The sequence below is a fragment of the Mirounga angustirostris genome, unplaced genomic scaffold, assembly GCF_029215605.1.
Source record: "Mirounga angustirostris isolate CCGP_5_RB_7025 unplaced genomic scaffold, mMirAng1.0.hap1 SCAF_12, whole genome shotgun sequence".
Taxonomy (NCBI): Eukaryota; Metazoa; Chordata; class Mammalia; order Carnivora; family Phocidae; genus Mirounga; species Mirounga angustirostris.
In genome coordinates this window covers 32,915,991-32,934,013 of record NW_026991720.1, presented here as the reverse complement: position 1 = coordinate 32,934,013, position 18,023 = coordinate 32,915,991, and the positions used below count along the sequence as shown (strand labels likewise).

Sequence of the window (18,023 nt, the reverse complement as noted above, 5' to 3'; positions counted from 1 at the left end):
TAAAAATGGAGGATTCAGACTGCAGTCTGACCTCAGTTTTCTTATTTGGGTAAATCACCAAAATGTTCATCAATCAGAGGACATTAAAATGGTAGGTGACATTTCAAATCACGCTCTAGGTAAAAGGGGTGAATTAAGGTCAGTTTTGATTTGTAAAGCACTCTTTTCTAAAACTGATTTTATGAAAATTAAGTTTGCTGAGTTGTCATCTCAAAATATATGGATTATTCATGATTTGCTAGAATTTATGTCCATATACCAGAAAAGTGTAAATTTGTATGATATTAAATTTTCTAATGACATTTTAAATTTAAAATCTGATTAACACTTGCATCTAGCAGCCACTCTACTAACTGAACTATAGGTGAGGTGATGCTCAGCAAATGGGACAAATGCAAAGATTAAATTGGTCTGTGAGCTGAGTGAATCAATAGTATTTAGTGCTAATGCACTAAGCAGATACAAGCACTAATGCAGTGGGAGTCAATAGCAAAAACGAATATCTCTAAAAATTATCTTGACAATAAAATGTGCAATATTTTCCATTTATTTTAAGCTAATTACATTACATGCTTGTTCTTTCATCTTATTAGTTTAAGCCAAGTTCTGGAAGCCTAATCGTTTTATTTAGTGCATAAAATGACCAAAAAGTTGTGATCATTGTTTTCAGCAAAAGACAGAGGAAAGGATTTATTCATACAACCAAGATTCAACAAGGAATTCAATAGATTTCTTGGCTAGGAGTGCCTAACCTTTCAGGTAGTACAGTGGTGAATGAAATAGGCATGGGTTTTGTCTTTATGAAGCGAACACACTAGGGGAAGAGATGACAATAAAAACTCAGTCACACCAATAAATACATCATTATAGTTTATGAAATATACTGTGAGGGAAAGGAACATCTGTGAATGCAAATAAGGAGGAATATGTTAATTTGATAGCATAGTCACAAAAGGCCACCCCAAGGAGATGACAGTTAACTTTTACATAAGGCTAAAAGTTAACTTTTACATAAAGCCCAAAATTTTAGAAAAAGCCATGTCCATATGTACATGGCCAATTACATAGCCAGTATTTATAAACTAATAGTTATTACCTGTTTAATAAACTTTAGGACTTAACTACATGGTGCTGCATTTAGCCAGCTTTTTGAAGTGGATTCTGGACATGAGTGCATATTATTTTACACTTAGAAAAACATATCACAAGAGGTAGAACTGTCCCGGAGATTTAAACTTTTTTAACAGTATGTATTTTAAAAAGTTGTTTGTGTATTCAAAGTTTGCCTTTTCTTTGATTTCTAAGTGAATTAAGTTACTTTTCATTAAGTAATTCTCAGTATGAGGAAGATAATGTGTAGATTTCTAGAAGCTAAGCACATAATGTAGGTAGCACTTACTGCCTCTCCTAGCCTATCACTTTAATCAGCTTTGAAACAGAGATGTCTTGTACGTGTCCAAGTTGTTTCTTTCTTATCCCCCTCACCTTTCTCCTGTGGCCAACACTAGAAACCTATGCATCAGAAGAACCTGCATTTCCTGGGGGTGGAAGGGATTGTCCTATTACCAGTAGGTCCTGTGACAAAGTGAATCATAATTCCAAGAACACACAAAATAAGCTCCTTTGAAACTATCAAAATTATAAAAGTTGATGGAATTCAAGGGAATGTGACGCTGAGGTGGGCCCAAATCATATTCTCTTTCTACATCTATATACCATCCTCTGCACAGCTGTCTTCATTTTAGACTATTTCCTTCTCATGTGAATCATGTGGCCTAGAGGGCTAAGTGAGAGGCAAGTGCTCCCGGGACTCACGAGGATGTCATGAGTGCCTACTGAAGGAAGAAGGTACAGGGGCATGCCCTCTAGTTAGTGCTGCCTTTATATTGTTCTAATGCATCTCTAGCTGCAGATATTTTGCCTTTTTCTTTCATTTTAATCATGTTCATTTATATATACTTAATCATGCAAACATCTAAATAAGTTTAAGGTCTTAGAGGGCAGGCAGTTTGTCCTGCTTCTTTGTACCTAAGTGTATGCCTTGCAGACCACAGATAATAGGGTTGATTTTATTTGACAAAAAATGTTGTCCTCCAAAAGAAACCTATATATTTACATAGTAAATAGAGACCATCTAAATTGCTGCAGTGTTTGGATAAAGGCCCTTGATAAAATCTACAAGTGTATTTTTATGACTGGGTCGTAAAAGGCACTGTTTTTGCCATCCCCACAAACCATGAAGATTTGAAATGCAAGTGCAAAAAATACATGTGAGGAATTGAAAGAAATACTCACCTTTTTCTTCCTCATTTTGTTCACTTTTGTTTGGTCAAAAAGAAATGGAGTCTACCATGGGAAAAGATGAGGGAATAGGAGGCATTTAATCCTCAGGGCTCATTCCTGTGCCTGCAAGTCAGAGAGGTCACTGGCTTACCCCTTCCTGAAGGCTATAATTATAGCAAAGGACTATTTATTTCCAGTAAAGTAACCAGAATCCTAAATGTAAGAGATTGTTTATAAGACTACAGTGTGTGTCTGGGGTTGGGGGCGTGGGGAGGGTATACAAAACCTTAGGAAAGATAATAGGGAGGTGAGATTATTTTTCTTCATATATCCACAATATGAGAAGGTCCAAGACTGTGGACATGTTTGGAAGTGCAGTAATAGAGGCGAATCTAAGGTCAAATTAGGTGATCCTGGTACTTAAGGAACTGAATTAAATAAATAAAGATGAGGAATTTATAATAGAATATATCTGATGATTCATTATATCTGATAATTCATTAATGTAAACTTATTTATGGCTCCAACATCATGGTAAACAAGAACCAGTAAATGTATTAGTAAGAGTAATTGAGAAGTATCTCTAATTTGAAAATACCAACTACGTTGGGTTTATCTAGAGCTGATACGGAAAAAAATGGGCAGTGTTCCTTATTCTCAACTAAACACTCTGACTTCTGAAGGGTCATAACAAAGGTATTAATTCCAAGTAGAACTGGGCAGAAAAAACACAAGATCAACTCTGATACTGGCCCAATATTAAGAATAGTAGTCAGAAAAAAAAAAGAATAGTAGTCAGTATTTGCAAAATAATGAATAATATGTAAGCAGTTGTTTAACAATAGTATTAACATTGTAAGGTCGGGTTTTCGACATGTGCAGAGAAGACTAAAATATGTGCCTGCTTGAAAATATATATATATATTATGGTAAGTTGTGATGATGTTTCTATCTAGATACTTTTTTAGAATCAAATGCTAAGAAAACATAAGCACTAATTTCAGATTTTTAGGCAAACAATACTTTTTGTGATTCTGAGTATGTGGCATGGCGGCACTATTGAAAATTTGAAGTTCAGCATTTGTGGCACAGTTACAGATCACAAAAAAATAAACACCAGGACTTTGCCACACCTAATAAGAAAGCTCTTTTAAAAAAAAATAAATAAATCCATATTTTTCAGGGTAGTTATGGTGTAAACTATATGATATTGAGTATCTTATGACCCTCATGATAACAATCCAGTTGAATGCAGACAAACTCATAAAAAAAGAGGGATTATGAAATATTTGAAAAGTAAACATCTAAATTTTCATAAGTAAATATTAATTTAGCATTTGTGTGAGCTTTAGATAGTAAAGCTTTTTCTATATTCTCTAGGCCCTTAGAACCAGCTGTTATAACTCCCCTGCTTTATTTAATACTCTATATGCTGGGAATTCACAAACCAGCTAAGAAATAGTCAAATTTTATATTTTCACTGTAGAAATATAATAAAATCTCTGTTCCAGTGAATGGTTGGATAATTACTTTAATAATGATATTATCATTGCTTCATTTTCTCTTTCTTGCTGCTAGCAAGGCTTTTATTTTATACTCTGAACTCTGGCTAAATTACAAGTTAAACTGAACTATTGTTTGTTTAATGCTCTATTTCCTTCTAACCTTATTTTCGTCTACCAACCTCAGCCCAGTTCCCCAGTGGCTCAGGAAACCCTCAACTGGGATTAAGTAATAGTTTACACAACCTCTCTCATTCATTAACCCAAGTTGACATTCTCATTCTGTGTACCAACCTTTTTTAAGACTTTCTAAGCACCTTCTCTAGCTTGCTGGTTTGGGTGCAACTAACAACACCTATTTAATCCAGGAACTTAATATTTCCAAAGAATCTTTCAGCCTATTTCAGCCTTCTCCATTAGCACAATCTAATTCAGCCTGCTTCTTCTATTCCTTCTTCAGAATAAAACCTAGTCTCATTTATCATAAATATGAAGTTTCAAAATCTTTACTTCTCTCCTTCTGCATATACACAAAGGAGAAACAGAAAATTGTATGTTATCATTCCAGATAGATTTTCTTTTATTAGTACGTTGAAAATGATGCCAGTAAGATAAAAGTAAATCTCCCTGGCTCCATCCTCATCCCCAACCAATCTGTTTGTCTCCAGACTGCTGCTGGAATAAGTAATCTTTCTTGAAAGCAAACCCATTTATGTTACTGTGTCCCTTAAAATAATTTGAGTGCTCCCCAATGGTTTCAGAGTAGAATCCACACTCTTTAGTATGTATTCAAGAAGTTTCCTACCTTGGCCTTGGCTATTTCCTGGTCTTCAAACCCACCAGTGTGCTGACAAATGTCTAATTCTCAGGGAAGGGGGAGTAGAAGCCCCTGATCTGTAGTGCTTGCCAATTTCTGTGGTGTAAACACCCCCACCAAGCCAATTTCAAGCTACCAAGTTAGTCACTGAACAAGAATTAGGAAGAAATAGTCACAATTGGCTCTGTAAGCAGTGCAAGGTAGCTCAAGCACACCAGTGCCTCCTTACCCTCAGCCTATCATTCTAAACTCCCTTTGCAGATTTCACTTATATAATATAATGTATTCAACTGTGGTCACCATCTTATACATTAGATCCTCATACTTTTTTAGCTGGAAGTTTGTACCCTTTTACCAATGTCTCCCTATTTCTACTGCCCACTCCCACCCCACCCCCCTGCTGCCCCAGCCCCTGGCAGCCAGTTTTCTACTGTCTCTATGAGCACAACATTTTTTTTTTTTTTTAAGATTCCACATAAAAGTGATAACATGCAGTATTTGTCTTTCTCTGTCTGGCTTATTTCACTTAACATAATGCCCTCCGGGTTCATCCATATTGTGGCAAATGACAGGATACCTTTTTTTTTTTTTTTAAGTCTGAATAGACATATGCACCTCATCTGCTTGATCCGTTCATCCACTGATAGATAATTAGATTGTTTCTATATCTTGGCTATTGCGAATAGTGCTGCAATTGACATGGAAGTACAGATATCTCTTAGAGATAATGGTTTGTTTCTCTTTTTTTCCCTTTGGATAAATACCCAGAAATGGGATTGCTGGATCATATGGTAGTTCTATTTTTAATTTCTTGAGGAACCTCCATGCTCTTTACTGGCTATACTAGTTTACATTCCCACCAATACTGTACAAGGATTCCCTTAACATCCTCACCCACATTTGTTCTCTCTTGTCTTTTTGATAATAGCATTCTGACAGGTGTGAGGTGAAATCTCATAGTGGTTTTGATTTGCATTTCCCTAATTAGTGATGTTAAGCACCTTTTCATGTTCCTGTTGGCCATCTGTACATTTTCTTTAGAAAAATGTCTATTCCGTTTCTTTGCCCATTTTTTAATTTTTTTCTTTTTTTGCTACTACTGAGTTGCATGAGTTCCTTGTATATTTTGGATATTAAGTGCAATGTGACTCAACCTGTGAGTTTATCAGTTATGTGTCAACCTATCATTCTTTTAGTTCCCAGAATCCATCAGTATCTCTCACAACCCTGCCTTAACATATATTACTTCATCTGCCTCAAATTCCCTTTAACACTCATTTTGTCAGGTTAACACTTTCTCCCCATTCTTTACAATTCTACTCAGGCATTTCCTGCCCCAGGAAATCTTCTCTAGTTTTCCCCTAACCCTCCATTCTGGATAAGCTGCCTTTCCTGAGTGCTCCAGTAGCACCCTTTATTTCTACCATATCTTTTACCACACTCTGTGGTAATATGTTCACTGGTTTCCTCATTAGCCCCTTGAAAATATGGACTGTGACTTTTCAATCTCCATATCCTAGTACCTAACAAAGTATCTTGAATAAAATATCTGTTTATCAAATGGACACATAGTTATGACAAAGCCTCATATTTCAAATAATGTAATAAAATGCTGATTCATAAAAATAATTTTTAGATAAAACAGTTTTTCATTCTCTCCCCCAAATCTCTAAAAATTAATTTATAGAATTGGGGAGTTTCCAAAAGTTAAATTAGCATTGAAGAAATTCTGGGATGTTTCATCCCCTTCCTTACACACACACACACACACACACACACACACACACACACACACTCCATCATCCACTAGTTTGGAATGAAGATGGATCAAAAAACAAAGATGGAGAAAAATGAGAGGAAAAGAAAAGATGAAGATAGGTAGGGTGAAGAGACAGGAATTTCAGAGCTTTGTACTTAATCCAAATTGGGAAAACATAATTAAAGCAATTAAAAGGAGAAAGGTAGAGTAACTTTTCTGCTCCTTAAGTCTTTCTTGAGCCTTTCAGCAGAGCTTCCCCTCTGAGTAGGTGATATTGTCTGTATGAAGCACTTTAGGCCACACCTTCTGGTGGACATTGCTCAAGCAGTGGTACAGTAGCGGTGCCCTCCATGAAGTTTACTTTTTGAATCCAAAGATTTTTTTCACTACGAACCGCCAGTCCATGATTTCAAGTTGAAAATAATGTGTGAGTTAAGGAAAAGAAGTCAAGAGTGAAGGTCTTTTTCAATACCACCCTTACTGTGCCACAGGATTACATTCCACAATGGCAAATCATTTCATTGGTCCTAAATACATTCTTGGTACAGAGCATGAGCTTGGACTTGATGTAGATGCAGGAAGAATAGAAAAGAATTGGGTAAGGGCCTTGGGAACTTTGGTCAATGAGGAGGGTTGCCCCAGATTGAGGTTTCTGATACACAGTTCTGGTCAGGAACAAGGAAAGAAGATGAGTAAAGAGTCTCACTGCAAATGGTAAGGAGGAAAGGAGGGACAAGAGGTGATGACAGTCATGGCAGGCTAGGATATAGTCATGGGTTTAAACAATATACTGGGGCCCAGTTGAAGAACTCTGGTTTCATCTATCTTTCACCTCTCCTGGCTCTCCACTAAGACATTCATCAGCCTGGTTTCTATTGAGCGTGACACTGTTCGGCACATAAACAGACCATGGCTCTTATACCCTAAAGAAAGAATTGCTTCTGTTGTATTGCTTAGTGCACAGTAACTGGTGCTCTGTCTTTTGAGTAGCTCTTACAATTCAGTGAGTAAGTACATTAAAATTTGTTTTCTGGGCGCCTGGGTGGCTCAGGTCGTTAAGCGTCTGCCTTCGGCTCAGGTCATGATCCCAGGGTCCTGGGATTGAGTCCCACATCGGGCTCCCGGCTCAGCGGGGAGTCTGCTTCGCCCTCTGACCCTCTCCCCTCTCATGCTGTTTCTCTCTCGCTCGCTCTCTAAAAAATAAATAAAATCTTTAAAAATAATAATAATAAAATTTGTTTTCTATTAACTAAATTGAAGAAAGCAGAAAAATTCTATACACTAAGCATTAAAATTCGCTTCACTTGGGGCAACTTTCTTTATGGATCACTCTGTCACTCCTGGCTCTGACTGAGGTGAGGTATGAAGCCTGCTAAAGCCAAATGGACTTGGTCTGTTTCAGATCTGATTCACCTTAGGAAATGATGATAAAGAAGCAAACATTTTAACACTTAGAATTCCAGAACTGCTATCATTATAGAATTCTGAGTCTTTTGAGTCCCAAAGACCTCGAGAAGAAGGTGGATATATTTTTATTTCATTTATATAAATGCATTTGTACAGATGTGTATATAAATCCATACACACATATACATAAAATACATCCTGCTCCAAGTATTTCTATCTTCCCTCTTCACTAATCCAATTTCTGTCAAGACCTGTGTCAACTTTGGCCTCTGCCATGAGCCTTCTCTTGCTTTTTAAGCCCACAACTGATCTGTTTTCCTAATCTTATAGCATTTACCACCTGTACCAATGTTTTTGGAATGTATCTTACAGTGATGTTCTTTGCACTTTGCATTGTTAGTTAGCTATTTTGTGTGTCTGCCTCTGACACTGGATTCATTTTATTTAAACCTCAAAACAATTCTATTAGGTGTGCATTTTCCCATTTTACAAGTGAAGAAGTGAGGCTTGGAGATCTAAGTATCCTCTCTAAGTTTGCATAGCTAATAAGGGCAGGGCCACTCCAGAGCCCATGCTCTTCTCCTCTAGGCTGGGATGGTTACCTCTGGATGCGACTAAGAAGGTGTTTGGGGAACTTACACTAAAGTTATAGAAGTGGACTTGAACAAGGAGATTCTGGAATCAAGGAAATTAGATTGTAGAAGGCCAAGTCTCTGATTTCCTTTAACTTGATAGAAACATTTATAAGAATCAATAGGTGAATATAAACAATAAAAGAAAAGGAAAAGTCAAAGATGGCTGAGACCTAAAGGGAGAGAGTCACTATTGATGCCATACAGAAATAGGAAGCTAGAAAAGGGAATTAGTTTGGAAAGAAAAGCGATGAGTTTGAATGGCATCGATGGCACATTCAAACTTGGCCTAAAGGCAGTTGCAGAGACAGGGCTGGTCCTCAGAAGAGAGAATGCCGCTGGGTGTATGAAGTTAGGTCATCCCCACGAGGCAGTATCCATCACCTCATGAATCACTAGTGTGGAGCCAGCAGCTGGTTGGCCAGATGCCTGGTTGTATTACGTTCAGGGCCGTCTGAATTGATCAGGGCCAGAGATGATACCCTTCCTCCCTTCCTGGAGACAGATCAGCTCTTCCTTAACTGCTCCCCAGCTTTGCTCCCCTGCTTGAGGTCTTGGATTGTAATGAACTCCGTGACTATTGAAGTCGTGAGGCAGGATTACTTCATCAAGGGGAGCCATTGACAGCAGAAGTATTGAGAAGGCATCTTTCTTTTATTTTTTATTTTTTTATTTTTTTAAAGATTTATTTATTTGACAGAGAGAAACACAGCAAGAGAGGGAACACAAGCAGGAGGAGTGGGAGAGGGAGAAGCAGGCCTCCTGCTGAGCAGGGAGCCCCATGCGGGGCTCGATCCCAGGACCCTGGGATCATGACCTGAGCTGAAGGCAGATGCTTAACGACTGAGCCACCCAGGCGCCCCAAGAAAGCATCTTTCTTTTATTTTTTTATTTTTATTTTTTTAAAGATTTTATTTATTTAACAGAGAGAGACATAGCGAGAGCAGGAACACAAGCAGGGGGAGGGGGAGAGGGAGAAGCAGGCTTCCCGCAGAGCAGGGAGCCCGATGTGGGACTCGATCCCAGGACCCTGGGATCATGACCTGAGCCGAAGGCAGACGCTTAACGACTGAGCCACCTAGGCGCCCAGCATCTTTCTTTTAAATGACAGCTGAGCACAACACCAAGTAGAGTTGTCTCTGCAGCACAAAACAACATAGTCACATTCTTAGCATTTGACCACACCAGCATAACAGTCTGGCCTTGCATTAAGGACCACCCCAAAGAGACAGGCGCCTGGGTGGCTCAGTTGTTCTGCATCTGCCTTCAGCTCAGGTCATGATCCCCGGGTCCTGGGATCAAGTCCCACATCAGGCTCCCTGCTCAGCGGGAAGCCTGCTTCTCCCTCTCCCACTCCCCCTGCTTGTGTTCCCTCTCTCGCTGTCTCTCTGTTGAAAAATAAATAAAATCTTTAAAAAAAAAAAAAAGGACCCCAAAGAGAAGGGCCTGCTCTGTCAGAGAGCTGACTCTTCTGCATTTTACAGAGAATCAGGCTTCAGTGTTGACATCTTAGACATCTGAGTACAGACTCGTAGAAGTTAAATATATCTGAAAGAAACATAACCAGACACTGATGTTCAAAGCTCTGTGCCCCTGCCTGCAGTGAGTTCCACAGCACCTCTCCCAATCTCACTAAATAAAGAGAAGAGAGCACATGAATGAAATTTAGGGGAGTAAGTTATGTGGAATTCCTGACATTAAAGCAGTTGAGTTTTTAGCCAGCTATATAAAAAGTTCTAGGCAAAGAGGGACCATCTATTTTGAAATATGTATCCCCCAGAAAACCATTACGTGTCAATAGAATTTGTAGAAAGGGTGATTATGAATAAAGTTTATATTAAAATGCTCCTGTTGATTTAGTCATGGGCAAGAAGGAAAAAGGTATGAGTAACTGGCAAAGATTTTACAAAATGGTATATATTTAAAAATCTATCTGCAAGACTGATTTAAATTATCTATAGATGAGCTAAATCTGTCCTATAGATCAATTAAAGGAATCACTATTTTAAATATATCACATCCTTAATTATACTGAATTAAATGTAATTACATATTCACTGCATGCATCATAATGTTAATTAGGGAAAACAGTTTGAATCAAATACATTGAGGTATATAGCACTTCAATTTTCTTTTTATAAAAAAAAGTATATGTCTGAGGTAAAAAAAAAAATCTGTCAAGTACTAATGAAAAAATAAAGAAAGACTAAATTATTGTTTCAAGGCTTACAAATTGTAGAGTAGTTCCTATTACTTAGCCCTATGACAGTATATAAGCCCTTGAGTTAAGGAAGCAAGTTTGTAACAAGTTTTTTAAAAAGCAGAACAGGGTGTTTACCATTGATTCTCAGAGAGGACTTCATAAATTACTGTTATTATCATTTTTCTTTCTTAGAGAGGGGGAGAGCGCGCACAGAGAGAGAGGGGGAGAGCACTCACATGCAAGATAGGAGAGGAACAGAGGGAGAGAGAGAATCTTAAGCAGACTCCCCGCTGAGTGCAGGGCTCCAGGGAGGGCTTGATCTCACAACCCTGAGATCACAACCTGCACAGAAATCAAGAGTCTGATGCTTAACCAATTGAGCCACCCTGGGGCCCCCACAGAATTATTTTAGAAGAGGATAAACCTTGAACAATTAAATGCTTTCCAGAACTTCTTAAAGAATAGGCATGTATATCGAGAATCTGTTTAGGCTCTTTTGGAGTAGCCTAAGGTGTTGGGGGACAGTGACTGTTTACTCACGGCATCTTAAACATCCTGAGCATTCATTTGTTCCAGCAGCGGGCTTAAGGCAGTTTGGTAATTCCAAGCCCAGGGGAAGCACTGGAAAGCCATCCACAGACCCACCGCATGGCAGAGCAGAAAGAGAACTTTGAGATCAATTCACTCCTTTACAGTCAAGCCTGGGTTGGGGGCGGGGGTAGGGGGGTGAAGACCCTGGTGCTATGTAACCTAGGTTTAGTCCTTGCCCTGCTACAGCTGCTGGTGGTCATGTGACCACACAGTGCCTCAGTTTCCTCCTTGCACTCTTATGAAGATTCAGTGAATTAATATTTGTAAAGTGTTTAGAACAGTGTCTGACACATTGTAAACACTCTAGACAAATGTTTGTTATATAAGTAAAATAAAACTCAGACCCAGAGAGATCAAGCGATTTGCCCAAGGTCATGTGACTCATCAAATCCCAGCTGAGTAGAACCAGTCCTGTACAGCAGGTTCCACCATGTCCTTAGACCATCCCTGGAATGTGGGTTTGTCTCAGAAATACTGTAGGAGCCTGTAAGTAAGGAGTATAATGCAGTATAAGGAACATAGGATTTGAAATCAACAACTAGGATTCAAGCTCTGATATTTACTGACAACTCTTTGAACTTTAGTTTCTTCATCTGTAGAAATATGATGATCATAACAAATCCAATTCACAGACTTATTTAGAGGATCAGATGGGATAATGTACTTGGAAAAGCATAACCCACTATGCAGATGATATTTAACATTATTACTGTGAGCTAAGAAAAGCCATGAGAATGTTTCAGACCTGCTTAGGATGTTAAGAAATTGGGGTGGGCAGAGTTCTTAACAGGCTCTTTCCACTTTTTCACTTCCCATTTGTTCACTGTTTTCTTTTAAAATGTATTTTTGTTATAATATATTCATATATACAAAAGAATCATGTACTCTATGTGTATGTATGTGGTGTGTGCGTGTGTGTGAGCAATAAAACAAATGCTGAGTTCTCTACCATCAGGCTGAAAAAAGAATATTACCAAAGCCTTTAAGTCCCCTGTATGTCCCATCCCAGTCATATACCTCTCCCTCCCAGAAAAGTGGGTAAACAATGATTGTGAATTGTTTGTCTTTTCCTTGCCTTTGGTTGCACTATACATGTGTATATACCTGAACAATATATATTTTTTTTATTCTTATGTTAATCCCCATACATTACATCATTAGTTCTAGATGAAGTGTTCCATGATTCATTGTTTGTGCACAACACCTAGTGCTCCATGCAGAACGTGCCCTCCTCAATACCCACCACCAGACTAACCCATCCTCCCACCCCCCTCCCCTCTAGAACCCTGTTTGTTTTTCAGAGTCCATTGTCTCTCATGGTTCGTCTACCCCTCCGATTTCCCCCGCTTCATTCTTCCCCTCCCGCTATCTTCTTCTTCTTCTTCTTTTTTTTTTCTGAACAATATATTTATAGAGTGAATTTTTTTCTTATTTCTTTTTCCCTCCTGACTCAAATATCTAAAGCTATATGGTATCTCCCTGTACCCTTATACCATCCGCCTTATTCTTTGTCACTATCTCCCCTCTCCCAACCCAATAAAACATATTACTTCTGTCCTTCAATAGACCTTGTAAGGAGAGACTTTAGAACAGAGCCAGGCTTCAGGTTTACATGACCAAGGAGTGGGTGTCACTGACTAGCAAGAGCTGGGGGCATCAGCTGCCAAAGCAAATGCACAAATCCAAGAGTGGGAAGGGTCTCGTGTCAGGATAGCCACTCAGATTCATTCGGTGTCCTAGATGGTCTCTTGATCTTTCGCCTTAATGGAAAAAAGACTTAAAAACAAATTGAGGCAGGTTTGGATGTCATAGTAAGGAATTTGAGCTTTTCCTACAGGCCTTTGGGAAGCAATTAAAAGTTTTGAAGGAGAGAGTGACAGCTCATAACTGCTTCAAGCAGATGAGATGGGAGACAGGCAGGCCAGTGAGGAAACACCTAGCCTGGGGCAGGGGTGCAGGTGTGGCTGGAGGACTATAACCAGATTTCAGAGGGACTGAGCAACTAACTAGCTGGATGTGGGAAATGCTCAAGAGAGAGGAGTTGGTGATGACTGAAATTTTAGAATTACCTGGATGGAAACGTGGTCATGTTCACAAACCAAAGTAGGCAACAGAGAGGAAGATTTGAAAGCCAAGCTGATTACAACAGCCCAGAATGCTAGTGGTCATCTTTATACTGTTATCCAGAAAACAGTGATTAATTCAGCTTTTCTCTCAGAAAAGGAATCAGGGGTGGGTAAATCTATATTTCCTACTTTGAAGAGTTGTAGGGTTTTTAACATGCTAATTGGTAACTTTTGTTGACTGATTCCAACTCTCTGAGAGTTACAATTTCCCTGACTTTCAGTTTCTCATACTTAAAATGAGGGGCTGGGGTAAGATGGTCCCTAAGGCCCTTTCCATTATTGTAATTGTGCAATTCTTGGAGCTTTGCCCAGAATAGTAAACAGTAGCTGAAGAAATTCATGAGCTTGAGATTCAGATGGAACCAGATTGTAATGAGTATTCCAGTTCTGATGCCAGTTCCAGTGTGAATCAGCCACTGTGGCTGCACCCTTAGCTGCTCTGAGTCTCTTGCTCCTGAAAACTGAAAACCCTACAGGGCTGTGAGTCTGCTTGTATGTGAAAATGCCCAACTCTGTGCCTGGCACAGTGTAGATGCAGGATAAAAATTGATTTCCTAAAAAAAAAAAAAATTGATTTCCTCCCTCCCTTCCTTTCTTCCTTCTTCCTCCTTTTGTTACCAAAAAGAGAGTGTTAGTCTGACTCCCCAACTAGTGCTGGGGTGAAACCTTCTTTGCAGACCCTTCCTTGGTGCCCCAAAACAGCTATGTTACCAGAGAACTGCCCTCCACCAGCTATGTGCAGTTTTACCTCAAAGCACAAGCCCTCCTGGCTTTGAGGGAAGCACAAGTGGCAGCAGGTCTGTAGTTGCTCTTCCATCTGGACCCAACCCCACTCCAAACGCTGCACCCAGGAACTGTGTGTAAAGTGGTAAGAAGCCACCCCATCTTCCCTGCACAAATGAGCAGCAAACACATTTGCTCATTATCTTTAAGGGACATAGTGAATCAGACTGAGATTTAGTCATATTTACACAGTGCTGTACCTTTGCAATGCCAAGAGCTTAAGCCAAGGCTCCCTGATGGTTAAAATTACACTATTCAAACTCAAAGACAACATAGAGCTCTGTAAGCTAGTTCCTGCCACCCTGACCCCAATCACTGAGTTTATCAAGATTCTCAGCAGGAAGAGACAAGAGTAGTCCTCTCTCCTGCACTGAATACTAGAATGGTACTCTCTCCTAGAAGCTATTGCCCCCACCCCTCTCCTGCAGATCTCAGCTACAGAGAAAATGAAGAAGAATAAGGTTGGGATCCCCTGGCTTATAAAATCTGAATGTCACTTGGACTTGACATGACGTTTGTTTTTGAGCTCGAAATTGCACAACTTTTCAAGATCAAGGTGTTCTGTAGATCCTATTCCAGCATTGTGCAACGATTTTAAACTTAAGAATTTGTTTTGGGGAGAAATAGAGATATAATCCAATCAGTCCTTGAGGAGATACCATTTAGAGACCTTACACTTTCCTAAGAGAGAAGTCTGAAACTGTAAATATGCATGAATATACATAAATATTAATTGAGTTGGTACAGAGTTCTTCATTTATGCCTTACATGTGAAGGCACATACTAGCTGAAGTTTGGTTGTTACCTTCCCTCCATTTAAAAAAGATCCAGGAGTTCTTGCAGGTTTGCAGGCACTTGGAGATCCATTTCACCTCCATTCTCCTGCTGGCCTAGTTCAGCAAAACAGACAAGGAAGCAAGCTGGGTATGCAGATGGATACCTTGTAGATAGAGTAATTTTTAAGGAAGCTGTTATTAAATGCCTACTGTGTGTTAAGCACAATACAGGGCAGGATGATAGAAGATGAATGAGACCATTTCTGACCTCTTGTTGACAGAAAGCTGCTTCTAATTTACGATCTATGACTACTCCACATGCAGCAAATTGTTTTTATGTCCCATTGAATCCATCATATCTCTGCAAGGTCAAATTTGAGGCTTTAAGTTCCCAAGATGCCATCTAGATACAGAAAAAAAGTAAAAACAAGCAAGAAAAGGAACAAAACAACCACAATGCTGACCCTGAAGAGCAGTCACCTCTGAAATGGAATACTTGAGATGGTCTTTGATTTAAAACTGGTCTTTGCTCCTTTAAGCAGCTTCCGTGGTTGTGGCTATCTCTGCAAAATGGATGATTGATCACCAATGGAAACTTAATTACCAATTAATCGGTTACTATTGAATTGCTGTTATGTTTTAGTTATCTGCTACTCCTCAGAGCAATCCATAGTACTTCAGTGAAGAAAAGCTTCTAATTAAATAGTGAAATAGCACTCATTAATATATCAAAATAAATGTCTAGAACCAGAACATTTAATTAATTACAAGAGTCAGTAGGTTTAGCATCTCTGAGACTCTTTGTTAATTTATTGCCACTTATAATGAGGAAATATTTGTTACTATATAAAACAGCATTGTAGATTATTTTTTACCATAAAAGGCAATAGATGTAAGAACTCTGTATTCCATGTGACAGAATTTTGACATTAAGGAGTAAGGCTGTTTTACATAAAGATAAGTAAATTTTCTATTTCACTTTGTTGTTCAACACTAAGTTAGTCTGAAATATACTATGGCAGCTTTCTGATTATTATAAATACAATAGGATGATAATAGAATTCCTAATCTTCAAATCATTTTCCTTAACTTGAAACTACATACAAAAATATGTAAAAATAGGGACGCCTGGGTAGCTCAGCTGGTTAAGCGGCTGCCTTCGGCCTGGGTCATGATCCCAGTGTCCTGGGATCGAGTCCCACATCGGGCTCCTTGCTCAGCAGGGAGTCTGCTTCTCTCTCTCTCTCCCTCTGCTTGTGCTCTCTCTGTCAAATAAATAAAATCTAAAAAAAAAAAAATATATATGTAAAAATAAACTTTTTATCTTTTTCTTCCAAGTTAGAAGACAGTTCCTTATTATGTCCTCCTGCCCCCTGTTATCTCCCCCAAATTTACCAATTCCCAGATGTCTTATAGTCAGAAGCTAAGCACTCGGGGCGCCTGGGTGGCTCAGATGGTTAAGCGTCTGCCTTCGGCTCAGGTCATGATCCCAGGGTCCTGGGATCAAGCCCCGCATCCGGCTCCTGGCTCAGCGGGGAGCCTGCTTCTCCCTCTCCCTCTGCCTCTCTCCCTGCTCATGCTCTCTTTCTCTCTGTATCTCTATGTCTCAAATGAATAAATAAAATCTTTAAAAAAAAAGAAGCTAAGCACTCTATTTGTTTCTTATAAACTCTTAACTACACCTACTCCTGGAAGAAGAAAAAAATAGCTTTAGTAATATTTTTTTTTTAAGATTTTATTTATTTGACAGAGAGAGACATAGCGAGAGAGGGAACACAAGCAGGGGGAGCGGGAGGGGAGAAGCAGGCTTCCCCCTGAGCAGGGAGCCCGATGCGGGGCTCAATCCCAGGACCCCGGGATCATGACCTGAGCTGAAGTCAGACGCTTAGCGACTGAGCCACCCAGGCGCCCCTAGCTTTAGTAATATTAGTTTATATCTCCACACTCATCCCCCATCTAATCATAATTGATTCACTTACTCAGTTAATATTTATTAAAGATCTGTGGTGATATTTCACCTACTACTAACAACACAGCAGTAAACAAGTATGGTCTCTGATGGCAGGGACATCAATCATGTAATCCACAAGCAAATAGTAGCTGCAGCTATGAGTGCTATGACACATAGGTAAAATGTATTATGACAGTCGATAATAGAAGCATTTGACTTAAATATTAAGATCAGAATAGGCTTCCTCAGGAAATGACAACACACTATGATCTGAAGGAGACATAGCAGTCAATAAGGTGAATGAAGGTGGAAGGATCACTCCAGGAACATGTGCAAAGGCCCTGTAATGGGAGGACACATGGCATATTTGGAGAACTGAGGGAAAACCAGCTCACTGGAGTGCAAAGGAGAGCACAATGAGGATGAATTTGGAAAGTTCAATAGGATCCAGATGACGCAGAGCTCACCAGGCCGTGTTAAAAATTTTTGTCTTTTATCCTGAGAGCAATAGGAAGACATTAAGTGTTTTAAACAGAGTGACGTGATGAGATTTGTGTTTTAGAAAAAAATCTGTCTGCAGTGTAGAGAATGGATGAGATCAGATATGGCAGGTCTTACTTGGAAACCATTGTAGTAGTTCAGGAATGGGAAGGGGTGGGTTGGATGAGGGTCAAAGTATGGAGATAGAGAAAACTGGATGGATCCAGGAGATATTTAGAAAGTGCAATTGATGAAAATTGGTGATGGACTATACATGGGAAGGAATCAGGGATGGCACCTAGATTTATGACCTGTGCATCTAGAGAAATGGTAGAGCCATTCACTGGGGGTGTGTTGTATCATCAGCTCAGGCATGGGGGAAGATTGTGGTTTCTGCTTTGGTCACGCTGAGCCTGAGGTCTTGGAGACATCTGAGTGTTTTTTTACGGGCAATTTGATATATGCACAGTCAGCTCAGAGGAGAGGGTACAAATGCGTGTGTCAACTAAATAGTAATAGACATCACAGGAGAGACTAAGGTTGCGTAGGGAGAGTGTGAAGAGTGAGGAGAGGAGCAGCCCTAGGATGGAGCCTTGAGAAACCCTGACACTGATAGGCAGGCACAGATGGTCCTGCACCAGGACTAAATGTTGCAATCTGAGAAGTAGAAGGAAAACCAGGACACTGAGGTGTCAAGGTGAAGGGACGGATCC

The 18,023-nt window shown here is 39.5% G+C and overlaps 1 protein-coding gene across 3 annotated transcripts in view; it reads left to right on the top strand.

Annotated features, from left to right (window-relative positions):
• MET (MET proto-oncogene, receptor tyrosine kinase) overlaps window positions 1-18,023 on the top strand; it is a 116,611-nt gene that overhangs the window by 39,014 nt on the left and 59,574 nt on the right. The window lies entirely within an intron of this gene.